The sequence below is a fragment of the Lissotriton helveticus genome, chromosome 1_1 (assembly GCF_964261635.1).
Source record: "Lissotriton helveticus chromosome 1_1, aLisHel1.1, whole genome shotgun sequence".
NCBI lineage: Eukaryota > Metazoa > Chordata > Amphibia > Caudata > Salamandridae > Lissotriton > Lissotriton helveticus.
Window position 1 is genome coordinate 1360363692 of NC_136057.1, and position 25135 is coordinate 1360388826.

Sequence of the window (25135 nt, forward strand, 5' to 3'; positions counted from 1 at the left end):
TCCCACCCCCCATGCCTCTGAGTTTCTCCATTCAGGATCAGGAGTTCATTTCGGCGGAAATAGACTCTCTCCTTCAAAAAGGGGCAATTATTCCAACCGTCCGTCATCCCAAGGGGTTCGTCAGCACGGTGTTTCTTGTTGAGAAGGAAGGGGGAGGGTCCCGCATAGTTCTCAACCTAAAGGAGTTCAACGGCGTCGTCGTTTACAGGCATTTCAAGATGGAGGGGATCCATCTGTTGCGAGATCTTCTGCAAGAGGGGGATTGGATGGTTCGTCTCGATCTCAAGGACGCGTATTTGGCGATTCCAATCTTCGGTCCTCATCGTCGGTTCCTTCAATTCCATTGGCAGGGGACTTGGTTCGAGTATCAGGTTTTCCCCTTCGGCCTCTCGTCAGCACCTTGGTGCTTCACGAAGTTTCCGAGGCCTGTCGTGGAACACTTGCGCTCTCGGGGTGTTCGCCTGATTATTTACTTGGACGACATTCTGATTATGTCGGATTGTCCACTCAAACTTCTGTCTCATCTGGAGTGGTCCATCGACCTCTTACAATCTCTGGGGTTTCTGGTGAACGTTCAGAAATCTGTCTTGGCTCCAACACAGGTGATCGATTTTCTGGGCTTCAAGGTCAATTCACTTTCTTGTCAACTTCTTTTACCCACTCAGAAGATTCGATATATCAAGAGGGAACTGACTTTGGTTATTTCCAAACAGACTGTGTCATTGAGATCGTTAGCACGAGTTGTGGGTCTCTTGGCATCCTCCATTCAGGCGATCTTCCCAGGTACCCTACATTACAGAGCGCTTCAGCGATTGAAGATTCGTCATCTCCAAAAAGGCCTTCGATACTCAGATCAGATTCCTCTTTCGGAGGAGGCGAGGTGGGAGATGCAGTGGTGGTTGGCCCACATAGATGCCTGGAATGGACGAGCCCTCTTCGGTGCGTCGCTGGAGCTAGTGATTGAGTCCGATGCCAGTCAGTGGGGCTGGGGAGCCGGGTGCGGTCCTGTCTCGACGGGGGGTCGTTGGTCTCCCCAGGAGTTGTCTCTCCACATCAATTGCCTGGAACTCCTGGCAGGGTCGTTTGCGATCCGTTGTTTCTCTCCTCTTCCATCCCATTGTTGCATACTTCTCCACATGGACAACGTCTCGGCGGTTCGCTATGTCAACAAGTTGGGCGGCACGAGGTCCAAGATATTGGCGGAAATAGCCAAGGATATTTGGCATTTTTGTCTGCAACACAAGATCACGGTTATTGCAGAATATCTTCCCGGCCGCAACAATCAGATTGCGGATTGGAATTCTCGACATCTTCGGGACTTCAGCGATTGGAGGCTTCATCCTCGCATGTTCCGTTCTCTTCTCCGGCTCTGGGGCCAGTGTCAGATCGACCTGTTTGCCTCTCGCCTCAATACTTAGCTCCCGCTGTTCTTCAGTTGGAGGCCGGATCCGGAGGCCCTGGCCACGAATGCCTTTCTGCAGACTTGGCCGTCGAGCCTGTGCTATGCCTTTCCCCCGTTCATGATGATTCCCAGAGTCCTGGCATGCACGAAACGCTATCGCTCCGAATTGATTCTGATTGCTCCTCTGTGGAGGGCTCAGGCGTGGTTCCCGGTTCTCCTGGAAATGTGTTGTGCAGTGCCGCTCCTTCTTCTCCAGAAGTGGAATCTCTTGCTGGAACCTCTCGGCACTCTGCATCCCCTGATTTTCTCCGGCAATCTCCATCTGTTGGCATGGCGGATTTTGGGGACCACTTGACGTTCCCAGGCCTTTCTCGAGACGCTTCCAAGTTCATTAGTGAAGCCTGGTCACCCAATACTCACAAACGGTACAAGGGATCCTGGAAGCGATGGTGTGACTGGTGTGCTCAACGGGAGGTTGATCCCACTTCAGTAGATGTCTCCATGATCATTAACTTTTTGGCCTCTCTTCTTCCGGTTTGGCTTATCACACTGTCAACAATTTCCATTCCACCATTTCAGCGGGTCATATCCCTATTGATGGTAAGCCTGCAGGTGAACATCCTTTGATGCCAAATTGCTTAAAAGTATCTGCCTTGCGAAACCCTCTTGTCCTAAGTATGTCTCTTTATGGGATGTTTCCATCGTTTTGCGTTTTCTTGAGGCCTGGCCTTCCAATTCTCTATTGTCCCGTAAACAACTGTCAGCCAAACTGACTATGTTGTTATGCCTTGTTTCCTGCAAACGGGTGTCTGATGTTCGGGCTTTGGATTTGGCAGGTCGCAGCTTTACACCTGAGGGTGTTACGTTTCTCCTTTCCAGATGTACTAAAACAAATACTACTTCGATTACCTATCCTTCTTTTCCCACTCATCCCAACCTTTGTGTTGTTCAATGTGTCAAAGATTATGAAGTAAGTACTGCTCCTTTACGTTCAGATATGCAGGGTCAACTGTTGATTGCTTTGCAGAAGCCTTTTCGCCCCGTTACTCCAGCTGCTTTAGCTCGCTGGGTTCGATGGCTCATGTCAGAAGATGGCATTGATGTTTCCATTTTTGGTGCCCATTCGGCACGTGGGGCGATGGCATCTAAAGCATTCTCCATGGGTGTCACTCTCTTTGACATTATGAAGGCCGCGGATTGGTCTTCTGATTCTGTGTTCAAAACGTTTAATTACAAACCGATTGATCATATTGCTTCTGTGGTGGTGGATCAGCTTTAAACAAGCATAATCGGAGCCTCCTGTCCTGACATAGAATTCAAAATGTGCGAACATTCGTGACAAGAATGTTCAATTCTATTAAGGACAAGGAGGCGAGGATTATCCCACCCAATGTTGTTGTTCTGTATTTATTACTATTATGAACATGTTTGACAATTCTATATGGATTGCTTAGACTTCCATGTTTTCTTCCCCCCCCTGATTTCTGCTTACGACTTATGCACTGGATGTGTATTATGGCTTTGTGTCTCTTTTCAGGTTCTGCCCCGAAGTAGAGGTTTTCTGTTCCACCTGGCTTCGCTTGCCTTTCAAGGGACTTCTGGTTCCAGTATTCTTCAACTGCCTGCATCCTCGTTCCGCTTGGATTTTTCCTACGTTCGTGGACTTCCTTCCTGTTGTTCCTCATTTGGACTTCCTGTTTTGATTTCAACTGTTGTTCCTCACCAAAGAAAAAGGAAGAGAGACTATTTTAGGACCTTTTATACTGTGGTCTCTATGGTTGTTACCCTGGTGTTCATGGGTACTGTAGTATTTTACTGTTTTTTTGGCTGCTGAGCATTTCTAATAAAGAAATGAGAAAGCATAATCCTCGCCTCCTTGTCCTTAATAGAATTGAAAATTCTTGTCACGAATGTTCGCAAATTTTGAATTGTGCGTGCAAGGTCTTGCAGGCTCAAGGAGTGCGTCGTGAAGTGTGCGAACAGGAAGCTGCGTGCGAGCATTTGTGCGCATGTGGAAGCAGTGTGCCCGGCGCCTCTACCCAAAGCTTTTCGCTGAAAGTGTTACCTGGTACAGTGCTTCTTCTGCAGCAACAGTTTTTCTTTCCTTTGGCACAAAAACTCCTCACGTTCGGATTTTAAGCATCTGCTCCAAGTCTTGTCGTGATGTGAGGCAGTGCTGAGACATGTGGAGAAACCGTCATTCCAGGGTCTTGTCCGGGGCACTTCCTGTTGGGCATAAACCAGACCGCCCGCTCATTCTTTATCAGCATCAAGGGAACTTTGGCACTTTATTGAAGGGGAGAAACAACATAATTTTTATTGAGAGGGGTGGGGTGGGAGTGGGGTCTTACTGAAGAACTTTCTTTGTTACAAATCTGCACCGACCAAGTTGGAACTACATGTTCACTTTATTTTATTCCGTTAGTTGGTTTACTTAATTTTGTTAACCATAACTTTTCCATTTCAGGGGTGTCATTTTGTGGGAACTTTTTTTACTGTCATTTATTAGAACTGAACTGTACTTGGTTATCATATATGAAATTATTATTATTGTTGTGAGGCGTTCTAAGTGGTATTGATATACCTGTGAAACGCAAAATGTAACTGCCCCTTCGTTTTTTTTACTAAATCAGGAGTGCCACCGATAAAGTGGCAGAAATAGAAAAATGATTTTGAAAGGTCTGCTAGGGTATGTGGTGCATATTTAAGCTCTGAAAGAAAGACAGCTTTGTTATTGCATTGTTTACGCTCTGAAGGTCAGGAGGTTTTTGATCATCTACCAGATGTTACAGATGAGGATGCAATAGGTCTTAATGTATATTAACTCTGTACAAGAGAGTTTGATAAACACTATGGGCCATATGTATCAAGCTAATTAGCATTCGCAAAGGCCGGAATTCTGCGCATTTCGGCCTTTGCGAATGCTAATATGACAAATGGTATGTATCAAACATATTTGATGCAAAATAAGGAATAGCAAAATTTGCAATTCCTTATTTTGCGATTGCACTTAAGGAATCGCAAATTTTGCGATTCCTTAAATGCAATGTATCAAACAAAAAATATTCAAAAAATGCCATTAAGGATTCGCAAATTACCACCAACTTCTAGTTGGTGGTAATTTGCGAATTCTTTTCAAAAATCATTTTCCCAAAAAACAAAAGGTGCCATATGACGCCCATACATGCCCTTAGGGCATGTATGTGCGCCATATGCACCCAAATGTCTTTTTCAGGGGTGCAGCAGGGTGTTCTTGAGACACCCCTGCACCCTTGAAAAAATTCCTAATTTGCGATTAGCTAATTGCTAATCGCAAATTGCCCCTTCATTCCTATGGGCCTCCTGGCCCATAAAAATGATTGTGTAATTTGCGATTAGCAATTTGCTAATCGCAAATTAGGAATGGTAAGAAATTGCTATTAAATAGCGATTTTGTACATACATACCGTTTTGCGAATTCCAAATAGCGATTCCTTAAAATTCGCTATTTGGAATTCGCAAAACGGAAGTATGATACATATGGCCCCTATCTTCCTAAAGTAAGTACCGTCTTGGAAAGGTACCATTTTGGCAAAAGGAATACAAAAGAAGGGGAATCAGTGGAAAACTATGTAAAGTATTTGTGAAGATTAGCTTTCTCTTGTAAATTTACAGCTCTGTAGGTAGGAAGGAATTAGGCATCAGTTCATGCTAGACTACAACCTTGAAAAAAAACGAGTTACTTACCTGTACACTATGGTTCTTCAGTATTATCTCTCATAGATTCACATGCTTGTATCTTCCCCGTCGTCATGGTGGGAGTCTCCCGGTAAAAGAATAACCAGAGCAGTAGAAGAAAAAACTGCCTGGAAACCATAGAGAAGTATAACAATAAGTAACCTCTCCTCCTCATTATGTGGTCCAAACCACAGCCAATCAGCTGCCAGCACCAACATACACCATCCCCAGCAGAGCCACCATACCTCAGATTTCCAACAGCCCAAGAGTGAGCTATGTAAGAAACCAGAGATAAAAGCGGTCTACCTAGAAGAAAACGAGGAGGTGGGTGGGCACAGGTAAGTAACTAGTTTTTGGTCCAGTATTGTATCTTTCATAGATTCACATGCTTGTATCAGAATAGATAGCAGTCCTTTTCCAAGAGCGTTTCCAGGCTAGACCCCCTTTGTCTCAGGGCTCTGCGCCATAACTCTCTCTTTTTTTTTTTTTTAAAGAAAGGACTCATTAAGAAATCATGCAACAACTTTTTGCCATTGAAACAACATTAGGGTATACACACCATTACAGAAAAAAGTAATTGTAAAGAGAAAAAAACACGTACCTTAGTTAAATAGGTGTCGCAGAACTGCTTGTCCCACTGCTGAATATGCTTTCCATTCTGTGTCCAGACAATAATGTTTGGTAAATGTATGGACATTTGACCAAGTTGCTGCTCTGCAGATGACTGGAAGCGATACGCCTGCTAGCAAGGCAGTTGAAGTTACCATCTTCCGTGTATCATGAGCACTTACTGTTGTGCACAGAGGTTTTCCCGCTTTTTCATGACAGAAGACAATGGCGGATGCAATCCATCTGGAAATGGAGGTTCTTGAAAGAGCCAAACCTTTCGTGGTCCCGAATAAGCTATAAATAATTGATTTGATTTACAAAATGATTTTGTCTTTTCTATGTAAAACTTCAGACATCTCCCAATGTACAAAGTGTGTAGAGCCTTTTCTGCAATACTGGAAGGATTCTTGAAATATGTAGGTAGAATCACAGGTTCATTTAGATGAAAAGAAGAAGGTATTTTAGGGACAAATTTCGGATTCGTTCTGAGAAGCACCTTAACCGATCTGAACTGCATGAAGGGATCCAGAATTGAAAAAAACCTTGAATTTCGCTGACTCTCCTTGCTGAAGTGAGAGCAAGAAGCAAGGCTACCTTCCGTGAGAGAAATTGCAACTCAGCTTTGTGAATTGGTTCAAAAGGCGCTCTCATGAGTTGTGACAAGACTATGTTAAGCTGCCAAGGAGGCGGAGGACGTTTAATTGGAGGAGATTTCCTGAATAAACCTTTTAGGAATTCTTTAATTAGTCTCTGAGACCAAAGTGATGGACATCCTGGAGATCTACGGTATCTGGAGATCGTCGCTAAATGGACTTTTATTGAAGAATGAGAAAGTCCCGATCTGGCTAGTTGAAGCAGATATGGAAGAATTTGCTCCGGTGAGGAATTAAACGGATAAACATTATTTAAAATACACCAGTTACAGAATCTTTTCCATTTAGCTGCATATGTCTTGTTAGTAGACATTGCCGTAGAATTTGCCAGAATTTCACAACATTCTTGGGGAATATCTAGTGACTGAAATTCGTGCTCGAATGCCCAAGCTGACAATTTTAGAGAGGTCAATTGTGGGTGAAGAACTTGGCCCTTGTTCATGGAAATCAGAGTCTGGATCATTGGAAACTGTATCCTGGGCTCCACTGATAATTGGAGAAGTTCTGTGTACCAAAACTGTCTCGGCCAGGCTGGGGCTATTAGTATTATGTGGCATGGTTCTGATCTCATTTTTCTCAATATCTTTGGTATTAGAGGAAATGGAGGGAAAGCATAAGCAAATATCCCTGTCCATCAGAGATGAAGAGCATTTCCCCTTGATCCTTTCTGTGGGCATCTGCTTGCATAATGTTTGCATTTTTTGTTGTTTTGAGTCGCAAACAAGTCCAAATTTGGTTTGTCCCATAGATTGAATATTTAACGAAGTTGGTCTTGATTCAGTTCCCGCTCGTGGCAAATGGCAGATGATCTGCTTAACAAATCTGCCCTTGTTTTGTCTACCCCAGGAACATGATCCACCTGTAGAGCTATGCTGTGATGTAGAAGCCAATTCCAAATTGTTTGTGCCTGAGCAGACAGGGGCTTTGACTTTGTGCCACCCTGTTTCAGAAGATAGAACATCGTTGTTGTGCTGTCCACGAATTCTGGGCGGAAAGGCTTGAAGACCCAGGAAAACTGCTTTTAATTCCAAGAGATTGATGTGAAGCTTTGCCTCTTGAGGTGACCAATGGTCTTGAATGTCTAGGTCTTGCAGGTGTGCTCCCCAACCTTGCAATGAAGTGTCTGATGTCATGACGTAACTTGGAGAATGAAGTTCGAATAGTAGGCCCTTTGTCAAGTTGCTCCTGATACCCCACCATGACATTGCCCGTTTGATCTAAGAGTTGATGACTAGTTTGTCTTCGAAATAACCTAGAGCTTGAACCCATTGTTTATCTAGGGATTCTTGTAGTGGTCTCATATGCAAACAGCAGTTGGAAATCAATGGGATACAGGATGACATAATTCCCAGTAAAGATTTGAAGATCCTGATGGAAGTGGACTTTTTTGATCTTATTGATGCTGTCAGATTTAAAATCTTTGTTATGCGTTCCTCTGAGGGAAAAGCTTTTGCTTCCTGAGTTTTGAATAGTGCTCCAAGGAATTGGAGCGACTGTGTCGGAGTAAAGGAGGACTTCTCTCTGTTTATTCGAAGGCCTAATTTCTGGAAAAGATCCATACAGATTTGTAAAGACTGCTGTGTCTCCTGGTACGATGTTCCTTTTATCAGCCAGTCGTCCAAATATGGGAAAATTTGGAGATACCATTTGTGCTTCTTGTGAATTGGGATATGGAAATATGCATCCAAAAGGTCTAGAGCCGGAGTATCCAACCGGTCGATCGCGAGCTACCGGTAGCTCGCGGAGACCCCGGGAGTTGCTCGTGTAGCCCTTCATTAGTATTTGGTGGTATTTTGTGCTATTAGCTTTTCCGGCTCCATTTGCCCGCCCTCACCCAAACCAGCCGCTCGGATTGGAGCTAAGCTGGGATAGGCTGCAGGCGAAAAGGATGACGCTCCTCTCCTGGAGCTGTAGACTCCGCTCGTGAGAGTCTGACTCTTGTGACATCATGGAGACGTGATTTCCACCGCCAGAAGCAGCCAGGAGACGTGCCTTCCACCGCAGGTAAGCTCAATGGTGGAATTAGGGATCCAGTGGGAGGGATGGCTGACAAGGCGCCAGAAAGCGCTGGTGGAACAGAGGGCAGAAAGGCACAAAAAACGAGTAGAACAGAGGGCAGAAAGGCACAAAAAACGAAGCAAAAACGAGTGGAACAGAGGGCAGAAAGGCACAAATAACGAGTGGATCAGAGGGCAGAAAGGCACAAAAAATGAAGCAAAAACGAGTGGAACAGAGGGCAGAAAGGCGCAAAAAACGAGTGGAACAGAGGGCAGAAGGGCACAAAAAACGAGTGGAACAGAGGGCAGAAGAGCACAAAAAACATGGGGGAAAATGAGTGGAACTGAGGGCAGAAAGGCACAAAAAATTAGTGGAACAGAGGGCAGAAAGGCACAAAAAACGAGTGGAACAGAGGGCAGAAGGGCACAAAAAACAAAGCAAAAACGAGTGGAACAGAGGGCAGAAAGGCACAAGAAACTAGGGGAAAACGAGTGGAACAGAGTGCAGAAAGGCACAAAAAACGAGGGGAAAACGAGTGGAACAGAGGGCTAAAAGGCACAAAAAACGAGTGGAACAGAGGGCAGAAGGGCACAAAAAACGAGTGGAACAGAGGGCGGAAGGGCACAGAAAACTAAGCAAAAACAAGTGGAACAGAGGGCAGAAAGGCACAAAAAACGAGTGGAACAGAGGGCAGAAAGGCACAAAAAACGAGTGGGGCAGAAGGGCACAAAAAACAAGGGGAAAACGAGTGGAACAAGAGGGCAGAAGGGCACAAGAAATTAGTGGAACAGAGGGCAGAAAGGCACAAAAAACGAGTGGAACAGAGGGCAGAAGGGCACAAAAAAAAAGGGGAAAACGAGTGGAACAGAGGGCAGAAAAGCACAAAAAACAAGTGGAACAGAGGGCAGAAGGGCATAAAAAATGAAGCAAAAACGAGTGGATCAGAGGGCAGAAGGGCGCAAAAAACAAAGCAAAAACGAGTGGAACAGAGTGCAGAAGGGTACAAAAAACGAGTGGAACAGATAACAGAAGGGCACAAAAAACTAAGCAAAAACGATTAGAACAGAGGGCAAAAAGGCACAAAAAACGAGTGGAACAGAGGGCAGAAAGGCACAAAAACCAAGATAAAAACGAGTGGAACAGAAGGCAAAAGGAGCACAAAAACAAGGGGAAAAAACGAGTGGCCTTTTGGTGTTCTAGGGAACTCTTAAGTCAGGCCTGTCTTGGGTATTTTGTTCAAACCACAGTATGGGCTTTGATGAAATTAGGTTTAAAGTCAATGAAACTGGGCGTGGGGGGTCTCTCGGAAAAATGCGCGAGTTGCTTTGGGTTCAGTAGCTCACGACGATTTTCACTGGCCAGAATTAGCTCTGACTACACAAAAGGTTAGAGACCCCTCGTCTAGAGAGACCATGTAATCTCCTCTGCGAAGTAAAAGGAGGATTTCCTATAATGACAGCATGCGGAACGAGATTTTCTTTATGTATTTGTTCAGATCTCTGAGGTCCATTACCTGTCTCCATTTGGAAGACTGCTTTTTCTTTATGAGGAAAAAGTGCAAATAGAATCCTGTCCCCTGTTGATCTGGTGGTACCTCTTCTATTGCCCCTTTCATTAGGAAAGTTAAAATTTCTGTCTTGAGGGCTGAGAGATGATTTTGATTTCTGTAGCGAGGTGGGCTATTCGGAGGTTTTTGTGAGAATTCCAGGGTGTGACCTTGTGTTATGATGTCTAACACCCATATGTCTGATGTTATTGATTGCCAATAATTTAGAAATTGAGAAAGGTAATGGAACTGTTTGAGATGAGATAGGGCCGGAGGCGTCTGAAGAATATCACTGTCTTCGACCAGAATCTTGCGCCTTTCCTCTTGCAGCAGATTTTCTCCTTCCTTGCTGCTGAAATGATGTATTAGAGGACCGATACTGTTGATTGGTGGAGAACTGACGGTACCCCTGTTGATGGTACGGCTGGTACCTGTTCGACTGAAAAGAGGAACGTTGCTTGAAATGTCCTCTCGATCCTCTGCCACGAAAAGACTGGTAGCGACCTTGTTGTAAAGATTCCAAAACTCTAGCAGTATCAGTGTCTGCTTTTATTCCTTGAAGTGCCTTGTCAATGTGCTTTCCAAACAGGCTTTCTCCATCAAAAGGCATCTCCATGATTTTTGATTGGACCTCAAGCCTAAAAGATGTTGATTTTAGCCATCCCTGCCTACGAAGAGCAACCGCTCCAGCCATTTGACGAAAACCCACAGACACTATGACCATCGCTACATCTATGGACTCAGATGCTGCTCTGGCTCCAACTTGCAAAATTGTATTTGCTTCCTCCTTTTTATCATCTGGGAGATAGGACAGGATTGGTACGATGTCTGACCACATCTGTCTTTTAAATCTACTGATAAGAGCCATTGCATTTGCTGCCTTGATAGACGCTGCCACCATAACTGCAAAGTGCTTTCCAGTACTGTCCATTCGTTTACCTTCCTTATCAGGAGGCGCTAAACAGGCTTTCACCAGATTTTTGGAGCGTCTCTGCGCCGCTTGAGTATCAACAGACTCCGGACGAGGATACCCAATTAGGCTTGCTGGAGATGTCTTTGGAGCGCGGTATTTCTTATCAAGTTTAGGAATTGATGCTAGAACTGCTGCCGGATTTCTCATAAATTTTATTCCTTCATCCCATAAGTGCTGGATTATCAGTATAGCCCTTACTGACTTTCGAGATGACTCTTTGAAGTCATAAAGGAAACATTCACTTTCTTTTACAGGCATAGTAAGCTCAAATCTTTTTGCGGCTTTTTCAATCAATTCATGAAAGCTGGCTATATCCTCCGGCGGAGAACTCGCTTGAGGTAATGGTGACGAAGGAGAAGTTGGAACAATGTATTGGTCCCATTCATCTTTAACCACATCATCCTGGGGAATCTCTCCTTCCTCGGCTTGATCTTCATGATCAGAATCCATTAAGTCATCCCGAATTGTTATTATTTTCGGAGCGTCAACTCGTTGGATTGGAGGAGGAGACTGAACCACTGGTGTTTCCTTCACAGGTTGAGGAATACTTGCAGGAGTAGGAGCAGGGACTGAAGCGTTATCTTCCGGAAAATGGCAGTAATAACTGTCTATCATGTGCCTTAAGTCAGAAATTAAAGATACAGGCACCGACATAGACTCCTCCTGAACATTGGGACTTACTTCCTCCTCCTCATAATTATACGCCTGATGAAATGACTCTTAACCTTTTAGGGCCTCTTACTGACCGATCTTTAAAAGAGAATTGTTCTTGAACCTCTTGGAAATCCTCATCCTCTGATTCCTGACTTTTAATATGTAGCTGCGAGGGGCTATAGGCAGCTCCGTAAGACCCCTCATCTTCAGATTCCTGGCAATATAGAATAGTGGATGGAAGCAGCGGGGAAATTTTAGGAGTGGAAAACTCTCCTTTCTTACTCGTCAACGAGCCCGTCGACGGGATAATTCTCTTAATGGATATGAATGTTGAAGTCATCATCGTTGGAGATCCAACAGCTGTCATCGTCAATGATTTTCTCATCGTCGACGGGACCGTCAACAGGATCGTCGACGAGGTCGTCGACGGGACCAATGACTGAATCGTCGACGGGATCGTCGGTGACGAAGATCTTGCCGTCGACGAAGGTCTGACACTCACCGTCGACGGAGTCGTCATCGTCACCGTTGTCGACGACGCAATCGTCTTCGAGATGGTCGGCGGCGGCGGCGAGATCGCCATCAGGGTCGTCGACGGCTTCGTCGGTGATCTGACACGAATTTCCTTAGTTTTTTACGGCGGCAACGATGACGGAGTCTTCTTTTCTGAGGTAGGCTTGAGAGGAGTTGGAGGAAAAGAAGAAGAAGTTTCACCTTCTTTGGTTTTACTTGATTTTTGTCTCTTTTGATCTCCTTCTTCCTCAGAGAGACTCTCTCTTATGCTTTCTAGAGGAATGTCCCTTGACTTCACCCTCATACTCAGAGTCTGTAGCTTTCTTCTTTTGAAGCCATAGCAATAGGCGAGCTTCTCTGTCTTTGAGTGCTTTAGCAGAGAAGGTACGACAATGTTTGCAGTCTTTAGGAACATGCTTGGGATACAAGCAGTACAAGCACTCCTTATGTGGCCTTCAGAAAACAATCTGACTTTTCCACAGGATCTGCAAGATCTGAAGAGTCTCTTATTGGAGCCTTCAGACATTTTTAAGAAATAAGATTGAAAATCAGTACCTTACTTCCAACTGTAGAAGGTCAAAAGTTCAGTAGAGAATGAACTGAGCTCAGCTCAGGGAGACTCCTTCTCACACGAAGGCGGTTGGAAATCTGAGGTATGGTGGCTCTGCTGGGGATGGTGTGTGTTGGTGCTGGCAGCTGATTGGCTGTGGTTTGGACAACATAATGAGGAGGAGAGGTTACCTATTGTTATACTTCTCTATGGTTTACAGGCAGTTTTTTCTTCTACTGCTATGGTTATTCTTTTTACCGGGAGACTCCCACCATGACGACGGGGTAGATACAAGCATGTGAATCTATGAAAGATACAATACTGGAGAAGGTGTGCGAAGAACAACGGCAAAAGGATAATCCGAGTCTTGATGAGGTCTTGTTAATAGCTAAGAAAATTGAACACTCCATTAAGTGTGTAGAGGTAATAAAAACAGACGGGACTAAGGGAGGTAGTCTACCTTTTGCTAGTAACACTTTGAAAAAACAAAAAAAGGAAAGTATTTCAAAACAGAAAAAAATGTGAATTCCAAGGGAAATGTTATAGATGTGGAAAGATGAGACATTTAGCTAATGAAAAGGATGGTCCCTTTTTTGTAAAAAATAAAAGGTACATTTTGCCAGTGTGTGCAAAGTAAATAAATAGAAGGGGAAGGTATATGAAATTGATGGTGATGTTCATAAAAACGATAAAAACACTGATTTTGAGTGTGGGCACATTGTTTTGAAGGTTGGTAGTAATAAATATATCAGTCCAGTTGATAACATTAGTGTGTATGGTGAGAAAACCAAGGTATTATTTGATTCTGGGGCAAAACCAATAATTATCTCAAAGAAATTATATAATGACAAACTCAAGGAACAGTCGAATTGCTGACACCGGATATCAGACCTTTTGCTTAAGGTGAAATGCCAATTAAACTCCATGGGTATTTTCTGGGTTTGATAGAGTAGGAACGACGATATGCAAATGCTTAAATCTATGTGTCACAGAAAGGCAACAGTTCCTTAAGTTTTTTCGATCAAAGGGACTGGAGGTTAATGCTTGATCCTAATAATGTTCCCTCAAGCTTGTTGAAAGAAACTTTTGAGGCAGATATTATTGGTACGGATGAGACAGGTTTTTTAGGAAAAACTAGGGTGGATGAAGAACTATGTGCACAAGATACATTTGGTTGCTACTAAGAAGCCCATGTGTGCAGCGTTCTGATAACTGTGATAGAGACAAATGTGTTTGGAATTGTAGAAACTTAAGAAAGAGGGGATTATTGGGGAGGTCAATGGACTAGATTGGTTGGTGCCAGTCGTGGCCGCTAGATAGGCCAATGGAGGTCCACGTTTATTTGTTGACCTCAGGAAACTCAATAAGAATGTGTTTGTAGACATCTATCCCTTGCCTAATATTTTGAATATGCTTACGTTATTGGATGGTGCTAAGATCTTTCCCACTACTGAGCTTACGTCAGCGTACCATCAGATAAATCCTGATGAAATGTCTAGGGATTTTACAGCGTTCATCACTCCTTTTGGGACGTTTAGGTATGCCAGGCTGCCTTTTGGTTTGGTATCAGTTGCGTCAGTCATTCAATGACCTCTGGAAAAGGTATTGAAGGGTCTAAATCGAGGAAGGGTCTATGAGGACAATATTTTGGTGTTTGATAGAGATGTAATTGAACATGACTTGATGGTGACATAAGTGCTCGAAGACTTAAATACTTAATGTAGATTAAGGAAGGAGTTTATTGATTATTTGGCCCATAACATCACTGGAGAAGGGATTATTCCAAAGGAGGATTTGGTTAAATCAATACATAATTTACAGTTGCCATCTAATAAGAAAGAACTGATGTGATTCCTGGTGATGGCAGAGTACTATAACACGTTAGTAAAAGGTTTTGCTGAGATATGTACAAATATGAAAGAGAAGGGTCTGGAATTTGTATGGGATGATATATGTGAGGCTGAGTGTAAGGAAGTAATAGAAAGACTAAGTTTGTCTCCTAAATTGAGATATTTTGATCCCAAGAATACATTGATTCTTACTATTGATTCAAGATTAAAGGGATTGGGAGCTGTATTGCAGCAAGGTGAAAGAAATTAAGAAAGATCTATCTTGTTTATGTAACATAGTTTGAAGGGGCCAAAGCGCAGTACTCTGTTATAGAGAGAAAAATACTTGCGGTGTACCGGGCCATAAAAAATCGTAGAACATTTTTGTGAGGTGGAAAGTTTGAGATAAGGACGGACCATAAGCCATTGTGTGTGATATTTAAGAAGAAAGGAAGAGATGCTGTCTCAAGTACAATTCCTTAATGGGTGGTAGCTCTCCACGAATATAATTTTGAGATAAAATACACAGCAGGAGTAGATAGAAACATAGCTGACACATTGTCAAGATTAATGTCACCTGATTTAGGTGGGCGATGTGAGAACATGAATAGTGACATTACTTTTCACGAGATGCTTTGTGAGATTGGTGTCGCCATTGTCTCAGAAGAAAGTTGGCCTTCAGAATTGAGGACTGATGAAATAATACAAGAAGTTCTGTCACTGTTGAAAGATGGATGGGGTGCAAGGAGTAAAGAAAGAGAGGAAAGTAAACATTTTTGGGGATTTAAAGAGGAGTTGTCAAAGAACTAAGGATAGTTGTTCAGAGGCACTAGGCTAGTATCTTAAATACTATTAGGGAAGAATTGATATCTCTGGCTCATAGTGGTCATCAAAGAATGTCAAAGACTAAGGAGAGACCTAGATTGTCTTATTGGTGGTCAGGATGGAACTTCAAGTGGAAAGAATGGTGAGAGAATGTATGCATTTTGCATTGAGTGAGAAGCCTATGAAACCGAGAGTGCAACCCATGGTGGTTAGAGACTACCCAGCTGGGACCTGGGATGAAATTGCAATGGACATTCTTGGTCTAGTACATAGAGAAGGGTGTGAAACTTTTTTAGTGGTCATGATGGACATGTACCCAAGATGGGACGAAGGTTTCTTTACTTGAGGTACTGAAACAAGGCATGTGATGGGAGTTTTTAAAGACATGTTTAGTTGTGAAGGCATATCAAAGTTATTGCTTGCTGATATGGAGTACAGTTGGTTTCTAAAGAAATGTAAAGGACCTTGGGGGAGTGTGGCATTAAGCATAAAAAGTGTGCACTATATCAACCGAGACCAATGGAATGGAGGAGCATTTTGACAGGATTTAAAGGAGACCATACATATGGCTAAAGACAATGGTTTGGTGTGGACAGAGGAACTTTGCAAAAGAGTTGAAGAGTACAGTTACCCCACACTCTTCCATGGGAAAGACCCCATTCAAGTAATTTCGAAAGCGGAGGAAACAGAATATGCTTGTAGCACTGTGAGAAGTTGGCCTGATATATGATGTTTCCAATTCTGGAACCACCTTGTATCAGTCCAAACAACCCTTATGGTGTCTGGTTGTAAGTCAACCTTATTAGACAAGCTATCCTAGGGGTAGCATGGACTAAGCAGCCTAAAGGCTTAACTTAAGAGGTCGTGTTAAGCGAGCTGTTTTACCACATACAATCCTGTATTATCAAATGAAAGGACACCACACAAGTATATATTATAAAAATATATGTATTTATTACTAAAAACAATCCCCAGTATTCTTTATGAACAAAGGGGCACAAGTGTTAAATCAAAAGCACAGTATAACATACAAAGTTGCACAATTTTGGATGAGGCCTAGGGGCCACTCAAACCATATACTAAAAAAATGGTATAAGAGATACCAATCGATCAGTGGTTAGGCCTAGGGCCTAGGGAATCGCTGGGAGCAGTCGGGACTAGCAATGCTGAAGTCGGGAAAAGCCCGCGGGATTCGGGTGCAGCACTTAAAGTGCGGCTTGCACCAATGCAATGTCAATGGTGCGTAAAAGTTACACAAATAGAGTTTAAGGACACTTCCGCTGAACCTAGAAAGATAAAACTTAAGACACAGACCCTAGAGGTGTGTACCAGTGTGGGAACACCGGCGTTGCAATGTTACCTCACCCACAGGAAGCGGGTGCACAGGGTCGAAGTAGTGTCGGGTTTCGTCACGCAGGTTCTTGGTGCTTGGAGCTGAAAGGGCTGCAGGCGAGGTGAAAGAGAAGTGTCCGGTGGAGTCCAAGGGTGGACTCAAGTCGAAAAGTACCTGAAAGCAGAGGGGACAGAGTCTGGGTCACTCAGCAGTGACCAGGGTGGAACCAGGACGGAACCAGGCAATGTCGGGCGCAATCAGGTGGTTGTCGAGGAGCTTCTCTCCGCTGTCACGTGGGCTCTGGGGCATCTACGATGTCCAGGAGCGGGTCACGATCTGTTCCATGCAGGCTCTCGCCGTCGGCGCTGTCGGTTTCAAGATTGGAGCAACCAACACTTGGCAAAAGCAATCCACGTGAAACCGGGAGATTGCTTCTCACTCAAACCAGGAGGGTCAGAGTGGGGGCTCCTTTTCAGGGGAGCTGGTGCAAATCTGGAGCAACCAGAATCGCAGGTCGAATTTCAAGTTTTGTCGGTACAGGGGCCACAAGCCGGCTGGCAAGTGACCGGACCAACGCGTTGAGCCAAAAGAGGCAGAAGGGCCCCACACAGCACTCGTCGAGTGTGGAGGGCTGAACTTCGGTGCAAGAGTGGCTCAGGGTTGGGGCTTCTCAAACCCCAGTGTACAGTCGCGAGGGTCACTCGTGGGCTGCACGGTCAGCATCTCGTGGTCTTTTCAAGATGGCGTGCCCCACGCTTCCGGTCGCTTCCACGGGTCTCAGCTCTGCAGGGACTGTGGATCGGGCTGTTGGAAGGCAGGCAAGCTTGATCTCGTTGGTCTCTGTCGCTCGAGTTCCGGCGGGAACTGCAACAAAGCAGACGTCGATGGCTGGATGGTGCCTGTTTGCACAGGGTGGTCACTCCTTGACCACAAGGGAGATTCTTCAGTCTTCTACGTTGAGTAGGATGTCGAAGGGTCCAGAGTTTCGTTTCTTATGTTTCATCAGGATAATCTGAAGTGCATTGGCACTGCTCCCACTCTTATTCGAATCTGGGGGGCTGGATTACCTGCTAGGTCCCCTCCTATGGGTGGGACCCAGGAAGTGGGTGGATACACCCCCTTCCTTTGATCCTGGCCGCGCTGGGACGGGGGCTGGAGTGCCCCAGAACCGGTTTGGCCGGATTATGCAAGGGGCAGCCTGGTGCTCCCCATGCAGTGTCTGGTTTCTTTCAAACCTCCCTGCTACAATCCACTATCTCCTGTCTGAGGGGGTGTAACACCGCCCTGCGACAGGAAACCCTTTGTCCAGGCCCCCTTGGCTGAGTTTCGGTCAGCTGCAGAGGGTCAGACCTGTGTCTGTGGGAGAAGCATCCATTTTGTGGATCTGAGGCTCTTTTAAAATTAACCGCATTTCAGTAAAGTAACATGTCTTCTCCCTCTAGAGGGGTGGAATGCTATCCCCGTCGCCAGAACTGGCGAGGGGATAGTATTCCAAATCGTATGACACCTTACACAACATGTTTTGATAAAGCCAAACCAAAGTTGCTATATAACCGCGAGGATTATAATGCACTTAATAGTATATGGTATGGCATTATCCTGAAACAGCTTAGGGATTTGTTCCCGATGGCTGCAGACAGGCTCAGCTCATGCTAGAGCTCCATCTCACATTAAATCACGCATTCTGCCTCCAGGATTGATGAGGCCTTCCATAGGAGTGGCTCACAGGTTTATATGTGTTCAGATATAGGTTTAGATATAGGTATACTATACCTAAGCAAGAGGTGATTACACCACCTTGCCCCAGCTGAGTGATCAGCCAGTTGTGTCAATTTAAGAACCAGCCAGGGGTGGCAAAAGATATGCTGCAGCCCCTGGTAGGCCTTGGTGGCACCTATGCCCTGAGCACCTATAGTGCATGGTACAGGGGCTGACAAGGAGTCCATTTCCAATTGAGGTATGTACCTAGGGTACATGGAATCCATTTTACAGAGAGAGCAGATAGCCTGGGGCCCTGATTAGCAGGGAACCAGGCCAACTAAGTCAAAAACCAGCTAAACACAAGGCAATAAAATCTGGGGTAACCATAGTCAGGTAGCCACCTTCCTACAAGCACCAATGTGGGTCAATGATCTGGAAAATAAGTTGGGCAAGATGGTTGTAGATGAAGATTGGAGACTGAGAGAAACAAAAATGTGAAAGAACGTAAGAAAGACTGAGATAAAAGAAAGTCTGTTAGGAAGACGGAAGTGAAGGTTGATGACTGGGTTATGATAAAGACACCAGTCAGTATGGAGGGAAGAGTTAAGCTCTCCAGACCAATAAAATATATATAGATTTTCACAAATGCAGTGCAAACAGAAGATTCTCGCATAGGAAATCTTAACAGGGTTGTTCTTTTCAAAGAAACGTTATCACAGATAAAGTGTTAGGTAATCAAGACTTAAAGGGGGAGAACAATGATGGAAGCATGGTGAGGAGGTCTCACCGAGATATCAGGGCTTCTGTTTATTTGGAAGATTAGGAAAGAAAATCATGGTCTACTAACTGTGTGTTCCTACATTTACACTTGTATGCTTCACCCACTGCTTTAAGAAGAGTAATGTTGTTTTTTCTCCTCTCCTTCTTTGAAATGTATTTATTTATTCTTTTGGTTTATTGTATAATTTGAGTATTTGTTTTTGTAAAAAGAGAAATGTGTAATATATGGGTTCAGGTATATAATAGATGTCATAGGGATAGTGATTTCTAATGTTGATAGGTCAGCGTGGAATGGAATCTGAGAAGACTGGGAGACGGTTAAAGAGGAGGGGCAGGGCAGTTGGAGTGGCTGTATGGGACTCTCTTGTAGTAAATAAACTATGTTCATCTTACCTACACTGAGCGTGTCTTCACTATTAATTCACCTTGTTGCAGAAAGTTCTTGATTTAAGGCTCAAGCAAGATTCTTGGGAAGTTCAAGGTAGGACTGCTCCACATATGCCAAACACTGGATCAGAGCCGCTATCATAGACGGAGACCGTAAAACAGATAGTACGGCCAATGATGGCAAATAACAGAGGCTGATGCTGAAGCTACATTATAAGTATTGCTGGGGTCTACCAACAATAGGAAAGAAGCAGCAAACAGATTAATTATTGAAGAACTTACAGGCACCTTAGGGCCCAAAGGCACTAGAGGGAGGCAGAGGAGGATGAAGCATAGTCAGCAAAGTCTGGGTGAAAGCCACCACCACAGCGGGGTCAGCATCAAGGGCTAGAAAAGCTGGAAGTCGAGCCAACAGCTTCAAATGTAGAGCTGAAATTGAGCTTGGCACTGGTGTTGTACTCATGCCAACCAAAGAAGGACATGGGTCTAAAAATGATGGTGAGGTTGAAATTGGGGAATGGATCAGCCATCCAAAAGACATGTCCTGTGACCGACATTGGGATGAAGGTGAATCCTCCACATGGTAAATCCTGAACTTTGAATCAGAAGCTTTCCTCGGAAGCAGGGTTGCCGGTCCCTACTGATCCTGGATGTAGGATCTGAACAGGCTCCAATGTTAAAGCTCAATGTGGCCTCCAGATGTGTAAGAAATTCCCACTATGTTCTTGTTAATTGCCAAAAACGAACCGTCACAATTGGCAATGGGCAAGGTGGCAGTTGAGTTCAGAGTCCATGGACAAGCAATGTGTGAATTTGTAAAAGCACCTCAGTAATGGCAGGAGAGGTAGGAGCGGCATATATGGCAACCATACTTTTCCTTTCATGACATTGTCCCACAAGTGCTGCAAAGCAATCAATTTTTCAGAAGAATTTGCAACAGCGGACAACTCCAGATCCTCATCAAATGGCACAGAAAAGTCAGACCTGAGTGGCTCCATATACGGTTCCATTAAGCCATGTAAGGGGATGCACCAATGTTGAGTGGGAGGCATGATGCCACCTACTGGTGAAGGAAAGCTATTACAACTTTTCCGGAATCAGTGTGACACCTGGGGAGATTCATGAGGTGATGAATCTGCAGGTAAAAATATCCATCAGAAATGAAGAAGAGAAAAAATTATTCTGAAGGTCTGCGGAACACCAATGTAGGTATCCTACCTCCATGTGGGTATATCAAGCTCACAAAAGGTGATGGGAGGAATGCTAGCAGTAAGTAGAACCACTGGCATACCCTTAGGGTAGCATTCCAAGACATTGTTTTTTTCCCAGTATGCCACCTCAGTTTGGATCCAACCACATTCAAATCAGTCTTGACCATGCTCCAATAGGACCAGTATAGCCCGAACATCCAGGCCAGATCCACCCTGATTCAGAACACAAGCAACCCAAGACTGGTTTTGCCCTGGTTGGGACTTGTCAGTCGGGTGTAGCTTGGTTCCAGTGGCACAGTGAGCATGGTAACATCTCTGGGCATACCCTTGCCACTCAGGGCGGCACATCAAATACACAAAAGGTGGTGAAGGAATGCTTGCAATAAGTCCAACAATTGAGAATCACCCTGGGTAGCACTGCAACTCATCACTCTTGTTACCCACAATGCTACCTCAATTTGGACTCAGCCAGATGCAAATCAGTCTTGACGCTGCTGCAATATGGATAGTCCAGCCCGAACTGCAGGGCCTGGTCATTCCTGAACCTGGAAACAAGGGTCCAAGACCAGTTTTCCCTGATTTGGCTCATCAGTCAATGTAGCTTGGTTCCAGTGGCACAGTGAGCATAGAATCCACGTCTGGGCATACACATTGAAACAACTCTGCTAATAGTCACAAGGCCGGTAAACTATGAGTTTATCTCACTGCATGAATTTAACTCCTTGCATCCTGGTCTTAGACAAACATCCTTTTTAAAAACAACTATGCATGAAAAAACACCATTTCATAAATCATATATAAAGATGATCGTAGTGTAATATGCTGTTCGTGTCATATCCAGGGGATAGACATCATAAACCCCTCACGGTTTCGCCTCTGATGAGTCATGGCCACTGTCTACACTTAACAATGGTAAGGAATATAGTATGTTACACTCAGTGCATCTGCATATATACTCTGTACCACTGAATAAAAGGACTTATCAACATAACAACATTACATAAAAGCACATATCCAAATAAAGAAATGATACTGTTTCAATAAATTCATCCATGGTGCCACATTTAAGGTGATATGCAATGGCACCAATTATGTCATCAATGTCATTTGTGATGTAATTTGTCACATCTTGTGAGAGGTCATGAGCAATGCATTTGGGGGGGAGCAGTTATGGTTTGTACAGCAGGAGGGCCTCTAAATCTTTTCAATAGTGTCTAAGACATTAAAGTAAAAAGTGGAGGATTGAATGTACATCAGAACTGTTAGCTTGGCTACCCATATTTTCGAATATGACTTTGAACATGATTGGCCAAGACTTTCTTAGCAATTTCTAAACTACAATGCCGGTTTGAGAACCACAGAATCTCGTATTAGTCAAAGGCAAATTAGATTTTTGAATGTGGCGCCATTACATAGTTCTCAAATTGGGAGAACTATGTTTGAGAACATTGTGGGAGAAAGGTAAATCTACTTTATCAGGGGCGGTGGACTCACCCAGAAAGGCAAAACACTCTCAAAGCAAGAAAGAAAGCTAAGTAAAATGGTTCCAAGTTCAAGAACCCATCAGGCTATGACCAACAGCTTAGAACGTCTTTGTAATCAATAAGTGGTCCAGAAAGCTTACAAAAAAACAAACCTATTTGCAAACCATCTCGTGTGGGTTTGTTATGAATACTTAAAAAAGTAAAAATGTAAAGTTACACTCTTAAGGGTGCCAAAAAAGATAGAAAGTCAGATTAAAGTGTGCTGCAAAACTATATCATAGGAAAACATCTGCAGTTCACTGACAAATCATACATTGTAGTAGGTGTTGAGTTATGACAACTAAAAATCTCTAAAACCAGACAGTTATGGTGAAGGTCACCCCATGCCTATGCCACAGCCACTTTCAGTTCTCTAAGCATGTGTAGATTCCCATCACCACACCTGACCAAATTTAACAGATTTTAGTTTCAGTTTTATACCTTACGTTCTAGATATTAGGAAGAGAATACAATATGTGGGGAAAACACAGTTACGTGCAGCAGACAGGAAGCTTTCCTGACATGGTACATAGCCACCTCACTCCCTTTATGAAGAGTCGCCCTAGAATCAGGACACACTGAACCTGTGGTATGCACATTTTTGTGTTATTTAAAAAATGTTCTGCCTGCTACTTAGCACACGATCCCAGGACAGAGGGTTGCGTGGTCTGCAGGTGATTCCAGGGGTCATGGAGGGTGACCAGACTCTCTTTTCTACTGCATGTAATTACTGATATTTCCCTATGTTTTATTCACCATAACACTGAGGTTGTTTGAAATCAGTACATTTCACAAAGTCCTTTTCCCCCCCGCCACAATCAATTGTGATATTGAATTATCTTATAGTTTCGGAGTTGGTAAAATAATTGGAAAACTGACACATGGTCCGTGGAGTTTAGCTTCCTTTCTGTAGTATTTAATTTTTCTCATGAATATTTCCACCCTATCAGCGTTATCACTGAAAGCTTAGTTCTAGTGCTTACACTTAAGCTCTTTTGCAGGAAATTTAGTTTACGCCTCCATCCACTGAATCCGCCTGAAAATATGGGTTGGCTGTTGATATGGTGTAGGCTTCAATTAAATATTTACTAATCAGCATTAATATTTGTCGCATTAGTGGTAATGCCTTCGGTTTTCCTGCAGTACAAAACACATGAACATGTTAAATCCTGTGGTAAAATAAGGCAGCTGGTACCCTGTTCCAGCATACCTTACCTGTCTGCATAGGCCAAAGATGCTATTGTAAATCACCCCTTGCTGTGCCGAGCTGCCAGGATTGAGATACATCTGAACGAAGAGAGATGCAGGTGTTTCAAACAGGAGAGTGTTGAAGAGAGGCGGGGGGATGAGAGAGCCACTGAAGTACCATAGGAGTTTAAATGTAAGGGAGGAGCGTGAGGAGAGGTATTAGAAACACATTCTATTACCCTTGGGGTATACATGAAGGTGGGGGTGATACGAGAGAGACATGCTAACAGCCTAGAGGTATAAAGGAAGGCTGGTGTGATACAAGAGAGACATTCTAACACCCTAAGGGTATAAATCAAAGAGGGAGATGATATGAGAGAGACATTCTAACACTCTAGGGGTATACATGAAGGAGGGTGTGATACAAGTGAGACATTCTAACACCCATGGGGTATAAATGAAGGCGGGGTAATATGAGAGAGACATTCCAACACCCTAGAGGTACAAATGAAGGCGGGGTGATACGAGAGAGACATTCTAACACCCTAGGAGTATAAATGAAAGAGGGGATGATACGAGAGAGACATTCTAACACTGTAGGGGTATACATGAAGGAAGGGGTGATACGAGTGAGACATTCTAACACCATCGGGGTATAAATGAAGGAGGGGTGATACGTGAGAGACATTCCAACACCCTAGGGGTATAAATGAAGGTGGGTGATACGAGACCGACATACTAACAACCTAGGTATATAAATGAGGGCTGGGTGATACAAGAGAGACATTCTACACGCTACAGGTATAAATGAAGGTGGAGGTGATACGAGAGAGACATTCTAACACCCTAGGGGATTAAATGAAGGCGGTGGTGAAACAAGAGAGCCATTCTAACACCCTAGGGATATAAATGAAGGCGGGGTAATACAAGATAGACATTCTAACACTCTAGGGGTATACATGAAGGAAGGGGTGATACGAGTGAGACATTCTAACACCCTCGGGGTATAGATGATGGAGGAGTGATACATGAGAGACATTTCAACACCATAGGGGTATAAATGAAGGCGGGTGATACAAGACAGACATTCTAACAACCTAGGGATATAAATGAGGGCTGGGTGATACAAGAGAGACATTCTACACGCTACAGGTATAAATGAAGGTGGAGGTGATACGAGAGAGACATTCTAACACCCTAGGGGATTAAATGAAGGCGGTGGTGAAACAAGAGAGCCATTCTAACACCCTAGGGATATAAATGAAGGCGGGGTAATACAAGATAGACATTCTAACACTCTAGGGGTATACATGAAGGAAGGGGTGATACGAGTGAGACATTCTAACACCCTCGGGGTATAGATGATGGAGGAGTGATACATGAGAGACATTTCAACACCATAGGGGTATAAATGAAGGCGGGTGATACAAGACAGACATTCTAACAACCTAGGGATATAAATGAAGGCTGGGTGATGCGAGAGTGACATTCTACACACTACAGGTATAAATGAAGGCAGAGGTGATATGAGAGAGACATTCTAACACCCTAGGGGTATAAAAGAAGGAGGGGTGATACCAGAGAGACATTCTAACACTCTAGGGGTATATATGAAGGATGGGGTGATACATGAGACACATTTAAACACCCTAGGGCTTTAAATGAAGGAGGGGGTGATATGAGAGAGACATTCTAACACACTAGGGGTATAAATGAAGCACAGGGTGACACAAGAGAGACATT